Below are 25,482 nucleotides of genomic sequence, written 5' to 3' on the forward strand. Positions count from 1 at the left end.
CCACTCCATCCACGATGGGACCATCATCCTTTCTATGCACCGCCAGGAACTTTGTGCTCCCCACTCCCTCCACGATGGAAACATCATTCTTGCATGCACCGACAAGGAACTTTGTGCTCCCCACTCCCTCCACGATTGGACCATCATTCTTGCTCTGCACCTCAAAGACCTTTGTGCTCCCCAATCCCTCCACGATGGGACCATCATCCTTGCTCTGCACCGCAAGGAATTTTTTGCTCCCCACTCCCTCCACAATGGGACCATCAACCTTGCTATGCACCGCAAGGAACATTGTGCTCCCCACACGCTCCACGATGGGACCATGATCCTTGCTATGCACCTCAAGGAACTTTGTGCTCCCCACTCCCTCTACGATGGGACCATGATCCTTGTTATGCACCGCAAGGAACTTTGTGCTCCACACTCCTTCCACGATGGGACCATCATCCTTTCTATGCACCTCAAAGAACTTTGTGCTCCTCACTCCCTCCACGATGGGACCATCATCCTTGCTATGCACCGCAAGGAACTTTGTGATCTCCAATCCTTCCACGATGGGAGAATCATCCTTTTTATGCATCTGTAAGGAAATTTGTGCTCCCCACTCCCTCCACGATGGGACCATCATCCTTTCTATGCACTTCAAAGAACTTTGTGCACCGCACTCCCTCCACGATGGGACCATCATCCTTGCAATGCACCGCAAGGAACTTTGTGCTACCCACTCCATCCACGATGGAACAATCATCGTTGCTATGCACCACAAGGACCTTTGTGCTCCCCTCTCCCTCAAAGTTGGGACCATTATCCTTCGTATGCACCGCAAGGAACTTTGTGCTCCCCACTCCCTCCACGATGGGACATTCATCCTTGCTCTGCACCTCAAAGATCTTTGTCCTCCCCACTCCCTCCACGATGGGACCATCATCCTTGCTATGCACCGCAAGGAACTTTGTGCTCCCCACTCCATCCACGATGGGACCATCATCCTTTCTATGCACCACATGGAAATATGTGCTCCCCACTCCATCCACGATGGGACCATCATCCTTTCTATGCACCGCAAAGAACTTTCTGCTCCCCACACCCTCCATGATGGGACCATCATCCTTGCTATGCAACGCAAGGAAGTTTGTGCTCCTCACTCACTCCACGATGGGACCATCATTCTGTATATGCACCGCAAGGAAATTTATGCTTCCCACTCCCTCCATAATGGGACCATTATCCTTTCTATGCACCGCTAGGAACTTTGCGCTCCCCACTCCCTCCATGATGGGACCATCATCCTTTCTATGCACCACATGGAAATTTGTGCTCCCCACTCAATCCACGATGGGACCATCATCCTTTCTATGCACCGCAAAGAACTTTCTGCTCCCCACACCCTCCACGATGGGACAATCATCCTTGCTATGCACTCCAAGGAACTTTATGCTCCACACTCCCTCCATGATGGGACCATCATCCTTTCTAAGCACCGCAAGGAACTTTGTGCTCCACACTCCCTCCATGATGGGATCATCATCCTTTCTAAGCACCGCAAAGAACATTGTGCTCCCTACACCCTCCACGATGGGACCATCATCCTTGCTCTGCACCGCAATGAACTTTGTGCTCCCCACTCCCACCACGATGGGACAATCATCCTTGCTATGCACTCCAAGGAACTTTATGCTCCACACTCCCTCCATGATGGGACCATCATCCTTTCTAAGCACCGCAAGGAACTTTGTGCTCCCCACTCCCTCCACGAAGCGACCATCATCCTTCCTGTGCACCGCAAGGAACTTTGTGCTCCCCACACCCTCCACGATGGGACCATCATGCTTTCTATGCACCTCAAAGAACTTTGTGCTCCCCAGTCCCTCCACGATTGAAACATCATTCTTGCTATGCACCACAAGGAACTTTGTGCTCTCCACTCCCTCCACGATGGGACCATCATCCTTTCTATGCACCTCAAAGAACTTTGTCCACCCCACTCCCTCAAAGATGGGACCATCATCCTTGCTCTGCACTCCAAGGAACATTGCGCTCCCCACTGCCTCCACGATGGCACCATCATCCTTTCTATGCACCACATGGAAATTTGTGCTCCCCACTCCATCCACGATGGGAGCATCATCCTTTCTATGCACCGCAAAGTACTTTCTGCTCCCCACACCCTCCACGATGGGACCATCATCCTTGCTATGCAACGCAAGGAAGTTTGTGCTCCTCATTCCCTCCACGATGGCACTATCATCCTTTCTATGCACCGCAAGGAATTTTGTGCTCCCCACTCCCTCCACGATGAGACCATCATCCTTTCTATGCACCGCTAAGATCTTGTGCTCCCTACACCCTCCACGATTGGACCATCATCCTTGCTCTGCACCGCAATGAACTTTGTGCTCCCCACTCCCACCACGATGGGACAATCATCCTTGCTATGCACTCCAAGGAACTTTATGCTCCACACTCCCTCCATGATGGGACCATCATCTTTGCTCTGCACCGTAAGGTACTTTTTGCTCCCCACACCCTCCACAATGGGACCATCAACCTTGCTATGCACTGCAAGGAACTGTTTGCTCCCCACTCCCACCACGATTGGACCATAATCCTTGCTATGCACCGCAAGGAACATTGTGCTCCCCACACCCTCCACGATGGGACCATCATCCTTGATATGCAGCGCAAGGAACTTTGTGCTCCACACTCCCTCAACGATGGGACCATCATCCTTGCTCTGCACCGCAAGGAACTTTGTGCTCCCAACTCCCTACATGATGGGACAATCATCCTTGCTATGCACTGCAAGGAACTTTGTGCTCCACACTCCGTCCCAGATGGCACTATCATCCTTTCTATGCACCGCAAGGAATTTTGTGCTCCCCACTCCCTCCACGATGAGACCATCATCCTTTCTATGCACCGCTCAGATCTTGTGCTCCCCAATCCCTCCACGATGGGATCATCATGCTTTCTATGCACCTCAAAGAACTTTATGCTCCACACTCCCTCCAAGATGGGACCATCATCCTTGGTATGCACCGCAAGGAACTTTGTGCTCCCACTCCCTCCACAATGGGACCATCGTCCTTGCTATGCACTGCAAGGAACTTTGTGCTCCGCACTCCCTCCACGATGCGACCAACATCCTTGCTCTGCACTGCAAGGAACTTTGTGCTCCGCACGCCCTCCACGATGTGACCACAATGCTTGCTATGCACTGCAAGGGACTTTGTGCTCCCACTCCCTCCACAATGGGACCATCGTCTTTGCTATGCACTGCAAGGAACTTTGTGCTCCGCACTCCCTCCACGATGCGACCAACATCCTTGCTCTGCACCGCAAGGAAATTTGTGCTCCCCACTCCCTCCACGATGGGACCATTATCCTTGCTATGCAATGCAAGGAACTTTGTGCTCCCCACTCCCTCCACGATGGGACCATCATCCTTGCTCTGCACCTCAAAGATCTTTGTGCTCCCCACTCCCTCCACGATGGGACCATCATCCTTGCTATGCACCGCAAGGAACTCTATGCTCCACATTCCCTCCATGATGGGACCATCATCCTTTCAAAGCACCGCAAGGAACTTTGTGCTACCCACTCCCTCCACGATGGAACAATCATCGTTGCTATGCACAACAAGGACCTTTGTGCTCCCCACTCCCTCCAAGATGGGACCATCCTCCTTGCTCTGCACTGCAAGGAACATTGCGCTCCCCACTGCCACCACGATGGCACCATCATCCTTTCTATGCACCACATGGAAATATGTGCTCCCCACTCCATCCACGATGGGACCATCATCCTTTCTATGCACCGCAAAGAAGTTTCTGCTCCCCACACCCTCCATGATGGGACCATCATCCTTGCTATGCAACGCAAGGAAGTTTGTGCTCCTCACTCCCTCCTCGATGGGACCATCATCCTTTCTATGCACCGCAAGGAACTTTGTGCTCCCCACTCCCTCCACGTTGGGACCATCATCCTTTCTATGCACCTCAAAGAACATTGTGCTCCCCACACCCTCCACGATGGGACCATCATCCTTTCTATGCACCACATGGAAATATGTGCTCCCCACTCCATCCACGATGGGACCATCATCCTTTCTATGCACCGCAAAGAACTTTCTGCTCCCCACACCCTCCATGATGGGACCATCATCCTTGCTATGCAACGCAAGGAAGTTTGTGCTCCTCACTCACTCCACGATGGGACCATCATTCTGTATATGCACCGCAAGGAAATTTATGCTTCCCACTCCCTCCATAATGGGACCATTATCCTTTCTATGCACCGCTAGGAACTTTGCGCTCCCCACTCCCTCCATGATGGGACCATCATCCTTTCTATGCACCACATGGAAATTTGTGCTCCCCACTCAATCCACGATGGGACCATCATCCTTTCTATGCACCGCAAAGAACTTTCTGCTCCCCACACCCTCCACGATGGGACAATCATCCTTGCTATGCACTCCAAGGAACTTTATGCTCCACACTCCCTCCATGATGGGACCATCATCCTTTCTAAGCACCGCAAGGAACTTTGTGCTCCACACTCCCTCCATGATGGGATCATCATCCTTTCTAAGCACCGCAAAGAACATTGTGCTCCCTACACCCTCCACGATGGGACCATCATCCTTGCTCTGCACCGCAATGAACTTTGTGCTCCCCACTCCCACCACGATGGGACAATCATCCTTGCTATGCACTCCAAGGAACTTTATGCTCCACACTCCCTCCATGATGGGACCATCATCCTTTCTAAGCACCGCAAGGAACTTTGTGCTCCCCACTCCCTCCACGAAGCGACCATCATCCTTCCTGTGCACCGCAAGGAACTTTGTGCTCCCCACACCCTCCACGATGGGACCATCATGCTTTCTATGCACCTCAAAGAACTTTGTGCTCCCCAGTCCCTCCACGATTGAAACATCATTCTTGCTATGCACCACAAGGAACTTTGTGCTCTCCACTCCCTCCACGATGGGACCATCATCCTTTCTATGCACCTCAAAGAACTTTGTCCACCCCACTCCCTCAAAGATGGGACCATCATCCTTGCTCTGCACTCCAAGGAACATTGCGCTCCCCACTGCCTCCACGATGGCACCATCATCCTTTCTATGCACCACATGGAAATTTGTGCTCCCCACTCCATCCACGATGGGACCATCATCCTTTCTATGCACCGCAAAGTACTTTCTGCTCCCCACACCCTCCACGATGGGACCATCATCCTTGCTATGCAACGCAAGGAAGTTTGTGCTCCTCATTCCCTCCACGATGGCACTATCATCCTTTCTATGCACCGCAAGGAATTTTGTGCTCCCCACTCCCTCCACGATGAGACCATCATCCTTTCTATGCACCGCTAAGATCTTGTGCTCCCTACACCCTCCACGATTGGACCATCATCCTTGCTCTGCACCGCAATGAACTTTGTGCTCCCCACTCCCACCACGATGGGACAATCATCCTTGCTATGCACTCCAAGGAACTTTATGCTCCACACTCCCTCCATGATGGGACCATCATCTTTGCTCTGCACCGTAAGGTACTTTTTGCTCCCCACTCCCTCCACAATGGGACCATCAACCTTGCTATGCACTGCAAGGAACTGTTTGCTCCCCACTCCCACCACGATGGGACCATAATCCTTGCTATGCACCGCAAGGAACATTGTGCTCCCCACACCCTCCACGATGGGACCATCATCCTTGATATGCAGCGCAAGGAACTTTGTGCTCCACACTCCCTCAACGATGGGACCATCATCCTTGCTCTGCACCGCAAGGAACTTTGTGCTCCCAACTCCCTACATGATGGGACAATCATCCTTGCTATGCACTGCAAGGAACTTTGTGCTCCACACTCCGTCCCAGATGGCACTATCATCCTTTCTATGCACCGCAAGGAATTTTGTGCTCCCCACTCCCTCCACGATGAGACCATCATCCTTTCTATGCACCGCTCAGATCTTGTGCTCCCCAATCCCTCCACGATGGGATCATCATGCTTTCTATGCACCTCAAAGAACTTTATGCTCCACACTCCCTCCAAGATGGGACCATCATCCTTGGTATGCACCGCAAGGAACTTTGTGCTCCCACTCCCTCCACAATGGGACCATCGTCCTTGCTATGCACTGCAAGGAACTTTGTGCTCCGCACTCCCTCCACGATGCGACCAACATCCTTGCTCTGCACTGCAAGGAACTTTGTGCTCCGCACGCCCTCCACGATGTGACCACAATGCTTGCTATGCACTGCAAGGGACTTTGTGCTCCCACTCCCTCCACAATGGGACCATCGTCTTTGCTATGCACTGCAAGGAACTTTGTGCTCCGCACTCCCTCCACGATGCGACCAACATCCTTGCTCTGCACCGCAAGGAAATTTGTGCTCCCCACTCCCTCCACGATGGGACCATTATCCTTGCTATGCAATGCAAGGAACTTTGTGCTCCCCACTCCCTCCACGATGGGACCATCATCCTTGCTCTGCACCTCAAAGATCTTTGTGCTCCCCACTCCCTCCACGATGGGACCATCATCCTTGCTATGCACCGCAAGGAACTCTATGCTCCACATTCCCTCCATGATGGGACCATCATCCTTTCAAAGCACCGCAAGGAACTTTGTGCTACCCACTCCCTCCACGATGGAACAATCATCGTTGCTATGCACAACAAGGACCTTTGTGCTCCCCACTCCCTCCAAGATGGGACCATCCTCCTTGCTCTGCACTGCAAGGAACATTGCGCTCCCCACTGCCACCACGATGGCACCATCATCCTTTCTATGCACCACATGGAAATATGTGCTCCCCACTCCATCCACGATGGGACCATCATCCTTTCTATGCACCGCAAAGAAGTTTCTGCTCCCCACACCCTCCATGATGGGACCATCATCCTTGCTATGCAACGCAAGGAAGTTTGTGCTCCTCACTCCCTCCTCGATGGGACCATCATCCTTTCTATGCACCGCAAGGAACTTTGTGCTCCCCACTCCCTCCACGTTGGGACCATCATCCTTTCTATGCACCTCAAAGAACATTGTGCTCCCCACACCCTCCACGATGGGACCATCATCCTTGCTCTGCACCGCAATGAACTTTGTGCTCCCCACCCCATCCACGATGGGACCATCATCCTTGCTCTGCACTCCAAGGAACATTGCGCTCCCCACTGCCTCCACGATGGCACCATCATCCTTTCTATGCACCACATGGAAATTTGTGCTCCCCACTCCATCCACGATGGGACCATCATCCTTTCTATGCACCGCAAAGAAATTTCTGCTCCCCACACCCTCAACGATGGGACAATCATCCTTGCTCTGCACTCCAAGGAACATTGCGCTCCCCACTGCCTCCACGATGGCACCATCATCCTTTCTATGCACCACATGGAAATTTGTGCTCCCCACTCCATCCACGATGGGACAATCATCCTTTCTATGCACCGCAAAGAACTTTCTGCTCCCCACACCCTCCACGATGGGACCATCATCCTTGCTATGCAACGCAAGGAAGTTTGTGCTCCTCATTCCCTCCACGATGGGACCATCATTCTTGCTCTGCACCTCAAAGATCTTTGTGCTCCCCACTCCCTCCACGATGGGACCATCATCCTTGCTCTGCACCGCAAGGAACTTTTTGCTCCCCACTCCCTCCACAATGGGACCATCAACCTTGCAATGCACTGCAAGGAACTGTTTGCTCCCCACTCCCACCACGATGGGACCATAATCCTTGCTATGCACCGCAAGGAACATTATGCTCCCCACCCCTTCCACGATGGGACCATCATCCTTGCTATGCAGCGCAAGGAAATTTGTGCTCCACACTCCCTCCACGATGGGACCATCATCCTTGCTCTGCACTCCAAGGAACATTGCGCTCCCCACTGCCTCCACGATGGCACCATCATCCTTTCTATGCACCACATGGAAAGTTGTGCTCCCCACTCCATCCACGATGGGACCATCATCCTTTCTATGCACCGCAAAGTACTTTCTGCTCCCCACACCCTCCACGATGGGACCATCATCCTTGCTATGCAACGCAAGGAAGTTTGTGCTCCTCATTCCCTCCACGATGGGACCATTATCCTTTCTATGAACCGCAAGGAAATTTGTGCTCCCCACTCCCTCCACGTTGGGACCATCATCCTTTCTATGCACCTCAAAGAACATTGTGCTCCCTACACCCTCCACGATTGGACCATCATCCTTGCTCTGCACCGCAATGAACTTTGTGCTCCCCACTCCCACCACGATGGGACAATCATCCTTGCTATGCACTCCAAGGAACTTTATGCTCCACACTCCCTCCATGATGGGACCATCATCTTTGCTCTGCACCGTAAGGTACTTTTTGCTCCCCACTCCCTCCACAATGGGACCATCAACCTTGCTATGCACTGCAAGGAACTGTTTGCTCCCCACTCCCACCACGATGGGACCATAATCCTTGCTATGCACCGCAAGGAACATTGTGCTCCCCACACCCTCCACGATGGGACCATCATCCTTGCTATGCAGCGCAAGGAACTTTGTGCTCCACACTCCCTCAACGATGGGACCATCATCCTTGCTCTGCACCGCAAGGAACTTTGTGCTCCCAACTCCCTACATGATGGGACAATCATCCTTGCTATGCACTGCAAGGAACTTTGTGCTCCACACTCCGTCCCAGATGGCACTATCATCCTTTCTATGCACCGCAAGGAATTTTGTGCTCCCCACTCCCTCCACGATGAGACCATCATCCTTTCTATGCACCGCTAAGATCTTGTGCTCCCCAATCCCTCCACGATGGGATCATCATGCTTTCTATGCACCTCAAAGAACTTTATGCTCCACACTCCCTCCAAGATGGGACCATCATCCTTGGTATGCACCGCAAGGAACTTTGTGCTCCCACTCCCTCCACAATGGGACCATCGTCCTTGCTATGCACTGCAAGGAACTTTGTGCTCCGCACTCCCTCCACGATGCGACCAACATCCTTGCTCTGCACTGCAAGGAACTTTGTGCTCCCCACTCCCTCCACGATGTGACCACAATCCTTGCTATGCACTGCAAGGGACTTTGTGCTCCCACTCCCTCCACAATGGGACCATCGTCTTTGCTATGCACCGCAAGGAACATTGTGCTCCGCACTCCCTCCACGATGCGACCAACATCCTTGCTCTGCACCGCAAGGAAATTTGTGCTCCCCACTCCCTCCACGATGGGACCATTATCCTTGCTCTGCACCTCAAAGATCTTTGTGCTCCCCACTCCCTCCACGATGGGACCATCATCCTTGCTATGCACCGCAAGGAACTCTATGCTCCACATTTCCTCCATGATGGGACCATCATCCTTTCAAAGCACCGCAAGGAACTTTGTGCTACCCACTCCCTCCACGATGGAACAATCATCGTTGCTATGCACAACAAGGACCTTTGTGCTCCCCACTCCCTCCAAGATGGGACCATCCTCCTTGCTCTGCACTGCAAGGAACATTGCGCTCCCCACTGCCTCCACGATGGCACCATCATCCTTTCTATGCACCACATGGAAATATGTGCTCCCCACTCCATCCACGATGGGACCATCATCCTTTCTATGCACCGCAAAGAAGTTTCTGCTCCCCACACCCTCCATGATGGGACCATCATCCTTGCTATGCAACGCAAGGAAGTTTGTGCTCCTCACTCCCTCCTCGATGGGACCATCATCCTTTCTATGCACCGCAAGGAACTTTGTGCTCCCCACTCCCTCCACGTTGGGACCATCATCCTTTCTATGCACCTCAAAGAACATTGTGCTCCCCACACCCTCCACGATGGGACCATCATCCTTGCTCTGCACCGCAATGAACTTTGTGCTCCCCACCCCATCCACGATGGGACCATCATCCTTGCTATGCAGCCCAAGGAACTTTGTGCTCCACACTCCCTCCACGATGGGACCATCATCCTTGCTCTGCACTCCAAGGAACATTGCGCTCCCCACTGCCTCCACGATGGCACCATCATCCTTTCTATGCACCACATGGAAATTTGTGCTCCCCACTCCATCCACGATGGGACCATCATCCTTTCTATGCACCGCAAAGAAATTTCTGCTCCCCACACCCTCAACGATGGGACAATCATCCTTGCTCTGCACTCCAAGGAACATTGCGCTCCCCACTGCCTCCACGATGGCACCATCATCCTTTCTATGCACCACATGGAAATTTGTGCTCCCCACTCCATCCACGATGGGACAATCATCCTTTCTATGCACCGCAAAGAACTTTCTGCTCCCCACACCCTCCACGATGGGACCATCATCCTTGCTATGCAACGCAAGGAAGTTTGTGCTCCTCATTCCCTCCACGATGGGACCATCATCCTTTCTATGAACCGCAAGGAAATTTGTGCTCCCCACTCCCTCCACGTTGGGACCATCATCCTTTCTATGCACCGCAAAGTACTTTCTGCTCCCCACACCCTCCACGATGGGACCATCATCCTTGCTATGCAACGCAAGGAAGTTTGTGCTCCTCATTCCCTCCACGATGGGACCATCATCCTTTCTATGAACCGCAAGGAAATTTGTGCTCCCCACTCCCTCCACGTTGGGACCATCATCCTTTCTATGCACCCTAAAGAACATTGTGCTCCCTACACCCTCCACGATTGGACCATCATCCTTGCTCTGCACCGCAATGAACTTTGTGCTCCCCACTCCCACCACGATGGGACAATCATCCTTGCTATGCACTCCAAGGAACTTTATGCTCCACACTCCCTCCATGATGGGACCATCATCTTTGCTCTGCACCGTAAGGTACTTTTTGCTCCCCACTCCCTCCACAATGGGACCATCAACCTTGCTATGCACTGCAAGGAACTGTTTGCTCCCCACTCCCACCACGATGGGACCATAATCCTTGCTATGCACCGCAAGGAACATTGTGCTCCCCACACCCTCCACGATGGGACCATCATCCTTGATATGCAGCGCAAGGAACTTTGTGCTCCACACTCCCTCAACGATGGGACCATCATCCTTGCTCTGCACCGCAAGGAACTTTGTGCTCCCAACTCCCTACATGATGGGACAATCATCCTTGCTATGCACTGCAAGGAACTTTGTGCTCCACACTCCGTCCCAGATGGCACTATCATCCTTTCTATGCACCGCAAGGAATTTTGTGCTCCCCACTCCCTCCACGATGAGACCATCATCCTTTCTATGCACCGCTAAGATCTTGTGCTCCCCAATCCCTCCACGATGGGATCATCATGCTTTCTATGCACCTCAAAGAACTTTATGCTCCACACTCCCTCCAAGATGGGACCATCATCCTTGGTATGCACCGCAAGGAACTTTGTGCTCCCACTCCCTCCACAATGGGACCATCGTCCTTGCTATGCACTGCAAGGAACTTTGTGCTCCGCACTCCCTCCACGATGCGACCAACATCCTTGCTCTGCACTGCAAGGAACTTTGTGCTCCCCACGCCCTCCACGATGTGACCACAATGCTTGCTATGCACTGCAAGGGACTTTGTGCTCCCACTCCCTCCACAATGGGACCATCGTCTTTGCTATGCACTGCAAGGAACTTTGTGCTCCGCACTCCCTCCACGATGCGACCAACATCCTTGCTCTGCACCGCAAGGAAATTTGTGCTCCCCACTCCCTCCACGATGGGACCATTATCATTGCTATGCAATGCAAGGAACTTTGTGCTCCCCACTCCCTCCACGATGGGACCATCATCCTTGCTCTGCACCTCAAAGATCTTTGTGCTCCCCACTCCCTCCACGATGGGACCATCATCCTTGCTATGCACCGCAAGGAACTCTATGCTCCACATTCCCTCCATGATGGGACCATCATCCTTTCAAAGCACCGCAAGGAACTTTGTGCTACCCACTCCCTCCACGATGGAACAATCATCGTTGCTATGCACAACAAGGACCTTTGTGCTCCCCACTCCCTCCAAGATGGGACCATCCTCCTTGCTCTGCACTGCAAGGAACATTGCGCTCCCCACTGCCTCCACGATGGCACCATCATCCTTTCTATGCACCACATGGAAATATGTGCTCCCCACTCCATCCACGATGGGACCATCATCCTTTCTATGCACCGCAAAGAAGTTTCTGCTCCCCACACCCTCCATGATGGGACCATCATCCTTGCTATGCAACGCAAGGAAGTTTGTGCTCCTCACTCCCTCCTCGATGGGACCATCATCCTTTCTATGCACCGCAAGGAACTTTGTGCTCCCCACTCCCTCCACGTTGGGACCATCATCCTTTCTATGCACCTCAAAGAACATTGTGCTCCCCACACCCTCCACGATGGGACCATCATCCTTGCTCTGCACCGCAATGAACTTTGTGCTCCCCACCCCATCCACGATGGGACCATCATCCTTGCTCTGCACTCCAAGGAACATTGCGCTCCCCACTGCCTCCACGATGGCACCATCATCCTTTCTATGCACCACATGGAAATTTGTGCTCCCCACTCCATCCACGATGGGACCATCATCCTTTCTATGCACCGCAAAGAAATTTCTGCTCCCCACACCCTCAACGATGGGACAATCATCCTTGCTCTGCACTCCAAGGAACATTGCGCTCCCCACTGCCTCCACGATGGCACCATCATCCTTTCTATGCACCACATGGAAATTTGTGCTCCCCACTCCATCCACGATGGGACAATCATCCTTTCTATGCACCGCAAAGAACTTTCTGCTCCCCACACCCTCCACGATGGGACCATCATCCTTGCTATGCAACGCAAGGAAGTTTGTGCTCCTCATTCCCTCCACGATGGGACCATCATTCTTGCTCTGCACCTCAAAGATCTTTGTGCTCCCCACTCCCTCCACGATGGGACCATCATCCTTGCTCTGCACCGCAAGGAACTTTTTGCTCCCCACTCCCTCCACAATGGGACCATCAACCTTGCTATGCACTGCAAGGAACTGTTTGCTCCCCACTCCCACCACGATGGGACCATAATCCTTGCTATGCACCGCAAGGAACATTATGCTCCCCACCCCATCCACGATGGGACCATCATCCTTGCTATGCAGCGCAAGGAAATTTGTGCTCCACACTCCCTCCACGATGGGACCATCATCCTTGCTCTGCACTCCAAGGAACATTGCGCTCCCCACTGCCTCCACGATGGCACCATCATCCTTTCTATGCACCACATGGAAAGTTGTGCTCCCCACTCCATCCACGATGGGACCATCATCCTTTCTATGCACCGCAAAGTACTTTCTGCTCCCCACACCCTCCACGATGGGACCATCATCCTTGCTATGCAACGCAAGGAAGTTTGTGCTCCTCATTCCCTCCACGATGGGACCATTATCCTTTCTATGAACCGCAAGGAAATTTGTGCTCCCCACTCCCTCCACGTTGGGACCATCATCCTTTCTATGCACCTCAAAGAACATTGTGCTCCCTACACCCTCCACGATTGGACCATCATCCTTGCTCTGCACCGCAATGAACTTTGTGCTCCCCACTCCCACCACGATGGGACAATCATCCTTGCTATGCACTCCAAGGAACTTTATGCTCCACACTCCCTCCATGATGGGACCATCATCTTTGCTCTGCACCGTAAGGTACTTTTTGCTCCCCACTCCCTCCACAATGGGACCATCAACCTTGCTATGCACTGCAAGGAACTGTTTGCTCCCCACTCCCACCACGATGGGACCATAATCCTTGCTATGCACCGCAAGGAACATTGTGCTCCCCACACCCTCCACGATGGGACCATCATCCTTGCTATGCAGCGCAAGGAACTTTGTGCTCCACACTCCCTCAACGATGGGACCATCATCCTTGCTCTGCACCGCAAGGAACTTTGTGCTCCCAACTCCCTACATGATGGGACAATCATCCTTGCTATGCACTGCAAGGAACTTTGTGCTCCACACTCCGTCCCAGATGGCACTATCATCCTTTCTATGCACCGCAAGGAATTTTGTGCTCCCCACTCCCTCCACGATGAGACCATCATCCTTTCTATGCACCGCTAAGATCTTGTGCTCCCCAATCCCTCCACGATGGGATCATCATGCTTTCTATGCACCTCAAAGAACTTTATGCTCCACACTCCCTCCAAGATGGGACCATCATCCTTGGTATGCACCGCAAGGAACTTTGTGCTCCCACTCCCTCCACAATGGGACCATCGTCCTTGCTATGCACTGCAAGGAACTTTGTGCTCCGCACTCCCTCCACGATGCGACCAACATCCTTGCTCTGCACTGCAAGGAACTTTGTGCTCCCCACTCCCTCCACGATGTGACCACAATCCTTGCTATGCACTGCAAGGGACTTTGTGCTCCCACTCCCTCCACAATGGGACCATCGTCTTTGCTATGCACCGCAAGGAACTTTGTGCTCCGCACTCCCTCCACGATGCGACCAACATCCTTGCTCTGCACCGCAAGGAAATTTGTGCTCCCCACTCCCTCCACGATGGGACCATTATCCTTGCTCTGCACCTCAAAGATCTTTGTGCTCCCCACTCCCTCCACGATGGGACCATCATCCTTGCTATGCACCGCAAGGAACTCTATGCTCCACATTTCCTCCATGATGGGACCATCATCCTTTCAAAGCACCGCAAGGAACTTTGTGCTACCCACTCCCTCCACGATGGAACAATCATCGTTGCTATGCACAACAAGGACCTTTGTGCTCCCCACTCCCTCCAAGATGGGACCATCCTCCTTGCTCTGCACTGCAAGGAACATTGCGCTCCCCACTGCCTCCACGATGGCACCATCATCCTTTCTATGCACCACATGGAAATATGTGCTCCCCACTCCATCCACGATGGGACCATCATCCTTTCTATGCACCGCAAAGAAGTTTCTGCTCCCCACACCCTCCATGATGGGACCATCATCCTTGCTATGCAACGCAAGGAAGTTTGTGCTCCTCACTCCCTCCTCGATGGGACCATCATCCTTTCTATGCACCGCAAGGAACTTTGTGCTCCCCACTCCCTCCACGTTGGGACCATCATCCTTTCTATGCACCTCAAAGAACATTGTGCTCCCCACACCCTCCACGATGGGACCATCATCCTTGCTCTGCACCGCAATGAACTTTGTGCTCCCCACCCCATCCACGATGGGACCATCATCCTTGCTATGCAGCCCAAGGAACTTTGTGCTCCACACTCCCTCCACGATGGGACCATCATACTTGCTCTGCACTCCAAGGAACATTGCGCTCCCCACTGCCTCCACGATGGCACCATCATCCTTTCTATGCACCACATGGAAATTTGTGCTCCCCACTCCATCCACGATGGGACCATCATCCTTTCTATGCACCGCAAAGAAATTTCTGCTCCCCACACCCTCAACGATGGGACAATCATCCTTGCTCTGCACTCCAAGGAACATTGCGCTCCCCACTGCCTCCACGATGGCACCATCATCCTTTCTATGCACCACATGGAAATTTGTGCTCCCCACTCCATCCACGATTGGACAATCATCCTTTCTATGCACCGCAAAGAACTTTCTGCTCCCCACACCCTCCACGATGGGACCATCATCCTTGCTATGCAACGCAAGGAAGTTTGTGCTCCTCATTCCCTCCACGATGGGACCATCATCCTTTCTATGAACCGCAAGGAAATTTGTGCTCCCCACTCCCTCCACGTTGGGACCATCATCCTTTTTATGCACCTCAAAGAGCATTGTGCTCCCTACACCCTCCACGATGGGACCATCATCCTTGCTCTGCACCGCAATGAACTTTGTGCTCCCCACTCCCACCACGATGGGACAATCATCCTTGCTATGCACTCCAAGGAACTTTATGCTCCACACTCCCTCCATGATGGGACCATCATCTTTGCTCTGCACCGTAAGGTACTTTTTGCTCCACACTCCCTCCACAATGGGACCATCAACCTTGCTATGCACTGCAAGGAACTGTTTGCTCCCCACTCCCACCACGATGGGACCATAATCCTTGCTATGCACCGCAAGGAACATTGGGCTCCCTACTCCCTCCACGATGGGACCATCATCCTTGCTATGCAGCGCAAGGAACTTTGTGCTCCACACTCACTCCACGATGGGACGATCATCCTTGCTATGCACCGCAAAGAACTTTGTGCACCCCACTCCCTCCACGATGGGACCATCATCCTTGCTATGCACCGCAAGGAACATTGGGCTCCCTACTCCCTCCACGATGGGACCATCATCCTTGCTATGCAGCGCAAGGAACTTTGTGCTCCACACTCACTCCACGATGGGACCATCATCCTTGCTATGCACCGCAAAGGAACTATGTGCACCCCACACCCTCCACGTTGGGACCATAATCCTTTCTATGCACCGCAAAGAACTTTCTGCTCCCCACACCCTCCATGATGGGACCATCATCCTTGCTATGCAACGCAAGGAAGTTTGTGCTCCTCACTCCCTCCTCGATGGGACCATCATCCTTTCTATGCACCGCAAGGAACTTTGTGCTCCCCACTCCATCCACGATGGGACCATCATCCTTTCTATGCACCACATGGAAATATGTGCTCCCCACTCCATCCACGATGGGACCATCATCCTTTCTATGCACCGCAAAGAACTTTCTGCTCCCCACACCCTCCAAGATGGGACCATTATCCTTCGTAGTCACCGCAAGGAACTTTGTGCTCCCCACTCCCTCCACGATGGGACCATCATCCTTGCTATGCACCGCAAGGAACTTTGTGCTCCCCACTCCCTCCACGATGCGACCATCATCCTTGCTGTGCACCGCAAGGAACTTTGTGCTCCCCACACCCTCCACGATGGGACCATCATCCTTGCTCTGCACCGCAATGAACTTTGTGCTCCCCACCCCATCCACGATGGGACCATCATCCTTGCTATGCAGCCCAAGGAACTTTGTGCTCCACACTCCCTTCACGATGGGACCATCATCCTTGCTCTGCACTCCAAGGAACATTGCGCTCCCCACTGCCTCCACGATGGCACCATCATCCTTTCTATGCACCACATGGAAATTTGTGCTCCCCTCTCCATCCACGATGGGACCATCATCCTTTCTATGCACCGCAAAGAAATTTCTGCTCCCCACACCCTCAACGATGGGACAATCATCCTTGCTCTGCACTCCAAGGAACATTGCGCTCCCCACTGCCTCCACGATGGCACCATCATCCTTTCTATGCACCACATGGAAATTTGTGCTCCCCACTCCATCCACGATGGGACAATCATCCTTTCTATGCACCGCAAAGAACTTTCTGCTCCCCACACCCTCCACGATGGGACCATCATCCTTGCTATGCAACGCAAGGAAGTTTGTGCTCCTCATTCCCTCCACGATGGGACCATCATCCTTTCTATGAACCGCAAGGAAATTTGTGCTCCCCACCTCCTCCACGTTGGGACCATCATCCTTTCTATGCACCTCAAAGAGCATTGTGCTCCCTACACCCTCCACGATGGGACCATCATCCTTGCTCTGCACCGCAATGAACTTTGAGCTCCCCACTCCCACCACGATGGGACAATCATCCTTGCTATGCACTCCAAGGAACTTTATGCTCCACACTCCCTCCATGATGGGACCATCATCCTTGCTATGCACCGCAAGGAACTTTGTGCTCCCCACTCCCTCCACGATGCGACCATCATCCTTGCTGTGCACCGCAAGGAACTTTGTGCTCCCCACACCCTCCACGATGGGACCATCATCCTTTCTATGCACCTCAAAGAACTTTGTCCACCCCACTCCCTCAAAGATGGGACCATCATCCTTTCTATGCACCGCCAGGAACTTTGTGCTCCATACTCCCTCCACGATGGGACCATCATCCTTGCTATGCAAAGCAAGGAACTTTGTGCTCCACACTCACTCCACGATGGGACCATCATCCTTGCTATGCACCGCAAAGAACTTTGTGCTCCCCACTCCCTCCACGATGGGACCATCATCCTTGCTATGCACCGCAAAGGAACGATGTGCTCCCCACTCCCTCCACGTTGGGACCATCATCCTTTCTATGAACCTGTAAGAAAATTTGTGCTCCCCACTCCCTCCATGATGGGACCATCATCCTTTCTCTGCACCTCAAAGAACTTTGTCCTCCCCACTCCATCCACGATGGGACCATCATCCTTTCTATGCACCGCCAGGAACTTTGTGCTCCCCACTCCCTCCACGATGGAAACATCATTCTTGCATGCACCGACAAGGAACTTTGTGCTCCCCACTCCCTCCACGATGAGACCATCATCCTTTCTATGCACCGCTAAGATCTTGTGCTCCCCAATCCCTCCACGATGGGATCATCATGCTTTCTATGCACCTCAAAGAACTTTATGCTCCACACTCCCTCCAAGATGGGACCATCATCCTTGGTATGCACCGCAAGGAACTTTGTGCTCCCACTCCCTCCACAATGGGACCATCGTCCTTGCTATGCACTGCAAGGAACTTTGTGCTCCGCACTCCCTCCACGATGCGACCAACATCCTTGCTCTGCACTGCAAGGAACTTTGTGCTCCCCACTCCCTCCACGATGTGACCACAATCCTTGCTATGCACTGCAAGGGACTTTGTGCTCCCACTCCCTCCACAATGGGACCATCGTCTTTGCTATGCACCACAAGGAACTTTGTGCTCCGCACTCCCTCCACGATGCGACCAACATCCTTGCTCTGCACCGCAAGGAAATTTGTGCTCCCCACTCCCTCCACGATGGGACCATTATCCTTGCTCTGCACCTCAAAGATCTTTGTGCTCCCCACTCCCTCCACGATGGGACCATCATCCTTGCTATGCACCGCAAGGAACTCTATGCTCCACATTTCCTCCATGATGGGACCATCATCCTTTCAAAGCACCGCAAGGAACTTTGTGCTACCCACTCCCTCCACGATGGAACAATCATCGTTGCTATGCACAACAAGGACCTTTGTGCTCCCCACTCCCTCCAAGATGGGACCATCCTCCTTGCTCTGCACTGCAAGGAACATTGCGCTCCCCACTGCCTCCACGATGGCACCATCATCCTTTCTATGCACCACATGGAAATATGTGCTCCCCACTCCATCCACGATGGGACCATCATCCTTTCTATGCACCGCAAAGAAGTTTCTGCTCCCCACACCCTCCATGATGGGACCATCATCCTTGCTATGCAACGCAAGGAAGTTTGTGCTCCTCACTCCCTCCTCGATGGGACCATCATCCTTTCTATGCACCGCAAGGAACTTTGTGCTCCCCACTCCCTCCACGTTGGGACCATCATCCTTTCTATGCACCTCAAAGAACATTGTGCTCCCCACACCCTCCACGATGGGACCATCATCCTTGCTCTGCACCGCAATGAACTTTGTGCTCCCCACCCCATCCACGATGGGACCATCATCCTTGCTATGCAGCCCAAGGAACTTTGTGCTCCACACTCCCTCCACGATGGGACCATCATACTTGCTCTGCACTCCAAGGAACATTGCGCTCCCCACTGCCTCCACGATGGCACCATCATCCTTTCTATGCACCACATGGAAATTTGTGCTCCCCACTCCATCCACGATGGGACCATCATCCTTTCTATGCACCGCAAAGAAATTTCTGCTCCCCACACCCTCAACGATGGGACAATCATCCTTGCTCTGCACTCCAAGGAACATTGCGCTCCCCACTGCCTCCACGATGGCACCATCATCCTTTCTATGCACCACATGGAAATTTGTGCTCCCCACTCCATCCACGATTGGACAATCATCCTTTCTATGCACCGCAAAGAACTTTCTGCTCCCCACACCCTCCACGATGGGACCATCATCCTTGCTATGCAACGCAAGGAAGTTTGTGCTCCTCATTCCCTCCACGATGGGACCATCATCCTTTCTATGAACCGCAAGGAAATTTGTGCTCCCCACTCCCTCCACGTTGGGACCATCATCCTTTTTATGCACCTCAAAGAGCATTGTGCTCCCTACACCCTCCACGATGGGACCATCATCCTTGCTCTGCACCGCAATGAACTTTGTGCTCCCCACTCCCACCACGATGGGACAATCATCCTTGCTATGCACTCCAAGGAACTTTATGCTCCACACTCCCTCCATGATGGGACCATCATCTTTGCTCTGCACCGTAAGGTACTTTTTGCTCCACACTCCCTCCACAATGGGACCATCAACCTTGCTATGCACTGCAAGGAACTGTTTGCTCCCCACTCCCACCACGATGGGACCATAATCCTTGCTATGCACCGCAAGGAACATTGGGCTCCCTACTCCCTCCACGATGGGACCATCATCCTTGCTATGCAGCGCAAGGAACTTTGTGCTCCACACTCACTCCACGATGGGACGATCATCCTTGCTATGCACCGCAAAGAACTTTGTGCACCCCACTCCCTCCACGATGGGACCATCATCCTTGCTATGCACCGCAAGGAACATTGGGCTCCCTACTCCCTCCACGATGGGACCATCATCCTTGCTATGCAGCGCAAGGAACTTTGTGCTCCACACTCACTCCACGATGGGACCATCATCCTTGCTATGCACCGCAAAGGAACTATGTGCACCCCACACCCTCCACGTTGGGACCATAATCCTTTCTATGCACCGCAAAGAACTTTCTGCTCCCCACACCCTCCATGATGGGACCATCATCCTTGCTATGCAACGCAAGGAAGTTTGTGCTCCTCACTCCCTCCTCGATGGGACCATCATCCTTTCTATGCACCGCAAGGAACTTTGTGCTCCCCACTCCATCCACGATGGGACCATCATCCTTTCTATGCACCACATGGAAATATGTGCTCCCCACTCCATCCACGATGGGACCATCATCCTTTCTATGCTCCGCAAAGAACTTTCTGCTCCCCACACCCTCCAAGATGGGACCATTATCCTTCGTAGTCACCGCAAGGAACTTTGTGCTCCCCACTCCCTCCACGATGGGACCATCATCCTTGCTATGCACCGCAAGGAACTTTGTGCTCCCCACTCCCTCCACGATGCGACCATCATCCTTGCTGTGCACCGCAAGGAACTTTGTGCTCCCCACACCCTCCACGATGGGACCATCATCCTTGCTCTGCACCGCAATGAACTTTGTGCTCCCCACCCCATCCACGATGGGACCATCATCCTTGCTATGCAGCCCAAGGAACTTTGTGCTCCACACTCCCTTCACGATGGGACCATCATCCTTGCTCTGCACTCCAAGGAACATTGCGCTCCCCACTGCCTCCACGATGGCACCATCATCCTTTCTATGCACCACATGGAAATTTGTGCTCCCCTCTCCATCCACGATGGGACCATCATCCTTTCTATGCACCGCAAAGAAATTTCTGCTCCCCACACCCTCAACGATGGGACAATCATCCTTGCTCTGCACTCCAAGGAACATTGCGCTCCCCACTGCCTCCACGATGGCACCATCATCCTTTCTATGCACCACATGGAAATTTGTGCTCCCCACTCCATCCACGATGGGACAATCATCCTTTCTATGCACCGCAAAGAACTTTCTGCTCCCCACACCCTCCACGATGGGACCATCATCCTTGCTATGCAACGCAAGGAAGTTTGTGCTCCTCATTCCCTCCACGATGGGACCATCATCCTTTCTATGAACCGCAAGGAAATTTGTGCTCCCCACTCCCTCCACGTTGGGACCATCATCCTTTCTATGCACCTCAAAGAGCATTGTGCTCCCTACACCCTCCACGATGGGACCATCATCCTTGCTCTGCACCGCAATGAACTTTGAGCTCCCCACTCCCACCACGATGGGACAATCATCCTTGCTATGCACTCCAAGGAACTTTATGCTCCACACTCCCTCCATGATGGGACCATGATCCTTGCTATGCACCGCAAGGAACTTTGTGCTCCCCACTCCCTCCACGATGCGACCATCATCCTTGCTGTGCACCGCAAGGAACTTTGTGCTCCCCACACCCTCCACGATGGGACCATCATCCTTTCTATGCACCTCAAAGAACTTTGTCCACCCCACTCCCTCAAAGATGGGACCATCATCCTTTCTATGCACCGCCAGGAACTTTGTGCTCCATACTCCCTCCACGATGGGACCATCATCCTTGCTATGCAAAGCAAGGAACTTTGTGCTCCACACTCACTCCACGATGGGACCATCATCCTTGATATGCACCGCAAAGAACTTTGTGCTCCCCACTCCCTCCACGATGGGACCATCATCCTTGCTATGCACCGCAAAGGAACGATGTGCTCCCCACTCCCTCCACGTTGGGACCATCATCCTTTCTATGAACCTGTAAGAAAATTTGTGCTCCCCACTCCCTCCATGATGGGACCATCATCCTTTCTCTGCACCTCAAAGAACTTTGTCCTCCCCACTCCATCCACGATGGGACCATCATCCTTTCTATGCACCGCCAGGAACTTTGTGCTCCCCACTCCCTCCACGATGGAAACATCATTCTTGCATGCACCGACAAGGAACTTTGTGCTCCCCACTCCCTCCACGATTGGACCATCATTCTTGCTCTGCACCTCAAAGACCTTTGTGCTCCCCAATCCCTCCACGATGGGACCATCATCGTTGCTCTGCACCGCAAGGAATTTTTTGCTCCCCACTCCCTCCACAATGGGACCATCAACCTTGCTATGCACCGCAAGGAACATTGTGCTCCCCACACGCTCCACGATGGGACCATGATCCTTGCTATGCACCTCAAGGAACTTTGTGCTCCCCACTCCCTCTAGGATGGGACCATGATCCTTGTTATGCACCGCAAGGAACTTTGTGCTCCACACTCCTTCCACGATGGGACCATCATCCTTTCTATGCACCTCAAAGAACTTTGTGCTCCTCACTCCCTCCACGATGGGACCATCATCCTTGCTATGCACCGCAAGGAACTTTGTGATCTCCAATCCTTCCACGATGGGAGAATCATCCTTTTTATGCATCTGTAAGGAAATTTGTGCTCCCCACTCCCTCCACGATGGGACCATCATCCTTTCTATGCACTTCAAAGAACTTTGTGCACCGCACTCCCTCCACGATGGGACCATCATCCTTGCAATGCACCGCAAGGAACTTTGTGCTACCCACTCCATCCACGATGGAACAATCATCGTTGCTATGCACCACAAGGACCTTTGTGCTCCCCTCTCCCTCCAAGTTGGGACCATTATCCTTCGTATGCACCGCAAGGAACTTTGTGCTCCCCACTCCCTCCACGATGGGACATTCATCCTTGCTCTGCACCTCAAAGATCTTTGTCCTCCCCACTCCCTCCACGATGGGACCATCATCCTTGCTATGCACCGCAAGGAACTTTGTGCTCCCCACTCCATCCACGATGGGACCATCATCCTTTCTATGCACCACATGGAAATATGTGCTCCCCACTCCATCCACGATGGGACCATCATCCTTTCTATGCACCGCAAAGAACTTTCTGCTCCCCACACCCTCCATGATGGGACCATCATCCTTGCTATGCAACGCAAGGAAGTTTGTGCTCCTCACTCACTCCACGATGGGACCATCATTCTGTATATGCACCGCAAGGAACTTTATGCTTCCCACTCCCTCCATAATGGGACCATTATCCTTTCTATGCACCGCTAGGAACTTTGCGCTCCCCACTCCCTCCATGATGGGACCATCATCCTTTCTATGCACCACATGGAAATTTGTGCTCCCCACTCAATCCACGATGGGACCATCATCCTTTCTATGCACCGCAAAGAACTTTCTGCTCCCCACACCCTCCACGATGGGACCATCATCCTTGCTATGCAACGCAAGGAAGTTTGTGCTCCTCATTCCCTCCACGATGGGACCATCATCCTTTCTATGAACCGCAAGGAAATCTGTGCTTCCCACTCCCTCCACGTTGGGACCATCATCCTTTCTATGCACCTCAAAGAACATTGTGCTCCCTACACCCTCCACGATGGGACCATCATCCTTGCTCTGCACCGCAATGAACTTTGTGCTCCCCACTCCCACCACGATGGGACAATCATCCTTGCTATGCACTCCAAGGAACTTTATGCTCCACACTCCCTCCATGATGGGACCATCATCCTTTCTAAGCACCGCAAGGAACTTTGTGCTCCCCACTCCCTCCACGAAGCGACCATCATCCTTCCTGTGCACCGCAAGGAACTTTGTGCTCCCCACACCCTCCACGATGGGACCATCATGCTTTCTATGCACCTCAAAGAACTTTGTGCTCCCCAGTCCCTCCACGATTGAAACATCATTCTTGCTATGCACCACAAGGAACTTTGTGCTCTCCACTCCCTCCACGATGGGACCATCATCCTTTCTATGCACCTCAAAGAACTTTGTCCACCCCACTCCCTCAAAGATGGGACCATCATCCTTGCTCTGCACTCCAAGGAACATTGCGCTCCCCACTGCCTCCACGATGGCACCATCATCCTTTCTATGCACCACATGGAAATTTGTGCTCCCCACTCCATCCACGATGGGACCATCATCCTTTCTATGCACCCTAAAGAACATTGTGCTCCCTACACCCTCCACGATTGGACCATCATCCTTGCTCTGCACCGCAATGAACTTTGTGCTCCCCACTCCCACCACGATGGGACAATCATCCTTGCTATGCACTCCAAGGAACTTTATGCTCCACACTCCCTCCATGATGGGACCATCATCTTTGCTCTGCACCGTAAGGTACTTTTTGCTCCCCACTCCCTCCACAATGGGACCATCAACCTTGCTATGCACTGCAAGGAACTGTTTGCTCCCCACTCCCACCACGATGGGACCATAATCCTTGCTATGCACCGCAAGGAACATTGTGCTCCCCACACCCTCCACGATGGGACCATCATCCTTGATATGCAGCGCAAGGAACTTTGTGCTCCACACTCCCTCAACGATGGGACCATCATCCTTGCTCTGCACCGCAAGGAACTTTGTGCTCCCAACTCCCTACATGATGGGACAATCATCCTTGCTATGCACTGCAAGGAACTTTGTGCTCCACACTCCGTCCCAGATGGCACTATCATCCTTTCTATGCACCGCAAGGAATTTTGTGCTCCCCACTCCCTCCACGATGAGACCATCATCCTTTCTATGCACCGCTAAGATCTTGTGCTCCCCAATCCCTCCACGATGGGATCATCATGCTTTCTATGCACCTCAAAGAACTTTATGCTCCACACTCCCTCCAAGATGGGACCATCATCCTTGGTATGCACCGCAAGGAACTTTGTGCTCCCACTCCCTCCACAATGGGACCATCGTCCTTGCTATGCACTGCAAGGAACTTTGTGCTCCGCACTCCCTCCACGATGCGACCAACATCCTTGCTCTGCACTGCAAGGAACTTTGTGCTCCCCACGCCCTCCACGATGTGACCACAATGCTTGCTATGCACTGCAAGGGACTTTGTG

The sequence above is a fragment of the Narcine bancroftii genome, chromosome 6 (genome assembly GCF_036971445.1).
Source record: "Narcine bancroftii isolate sNarBan1 chromosome 6, sNarBan1.hap1, whole genome shotgun sequence".
NCBI lineage: Eukaryota > Metazoa > Chordata > Chondrichthyes > Torpediniformes > Narcinidae > Narcine > Narcine bancroftii.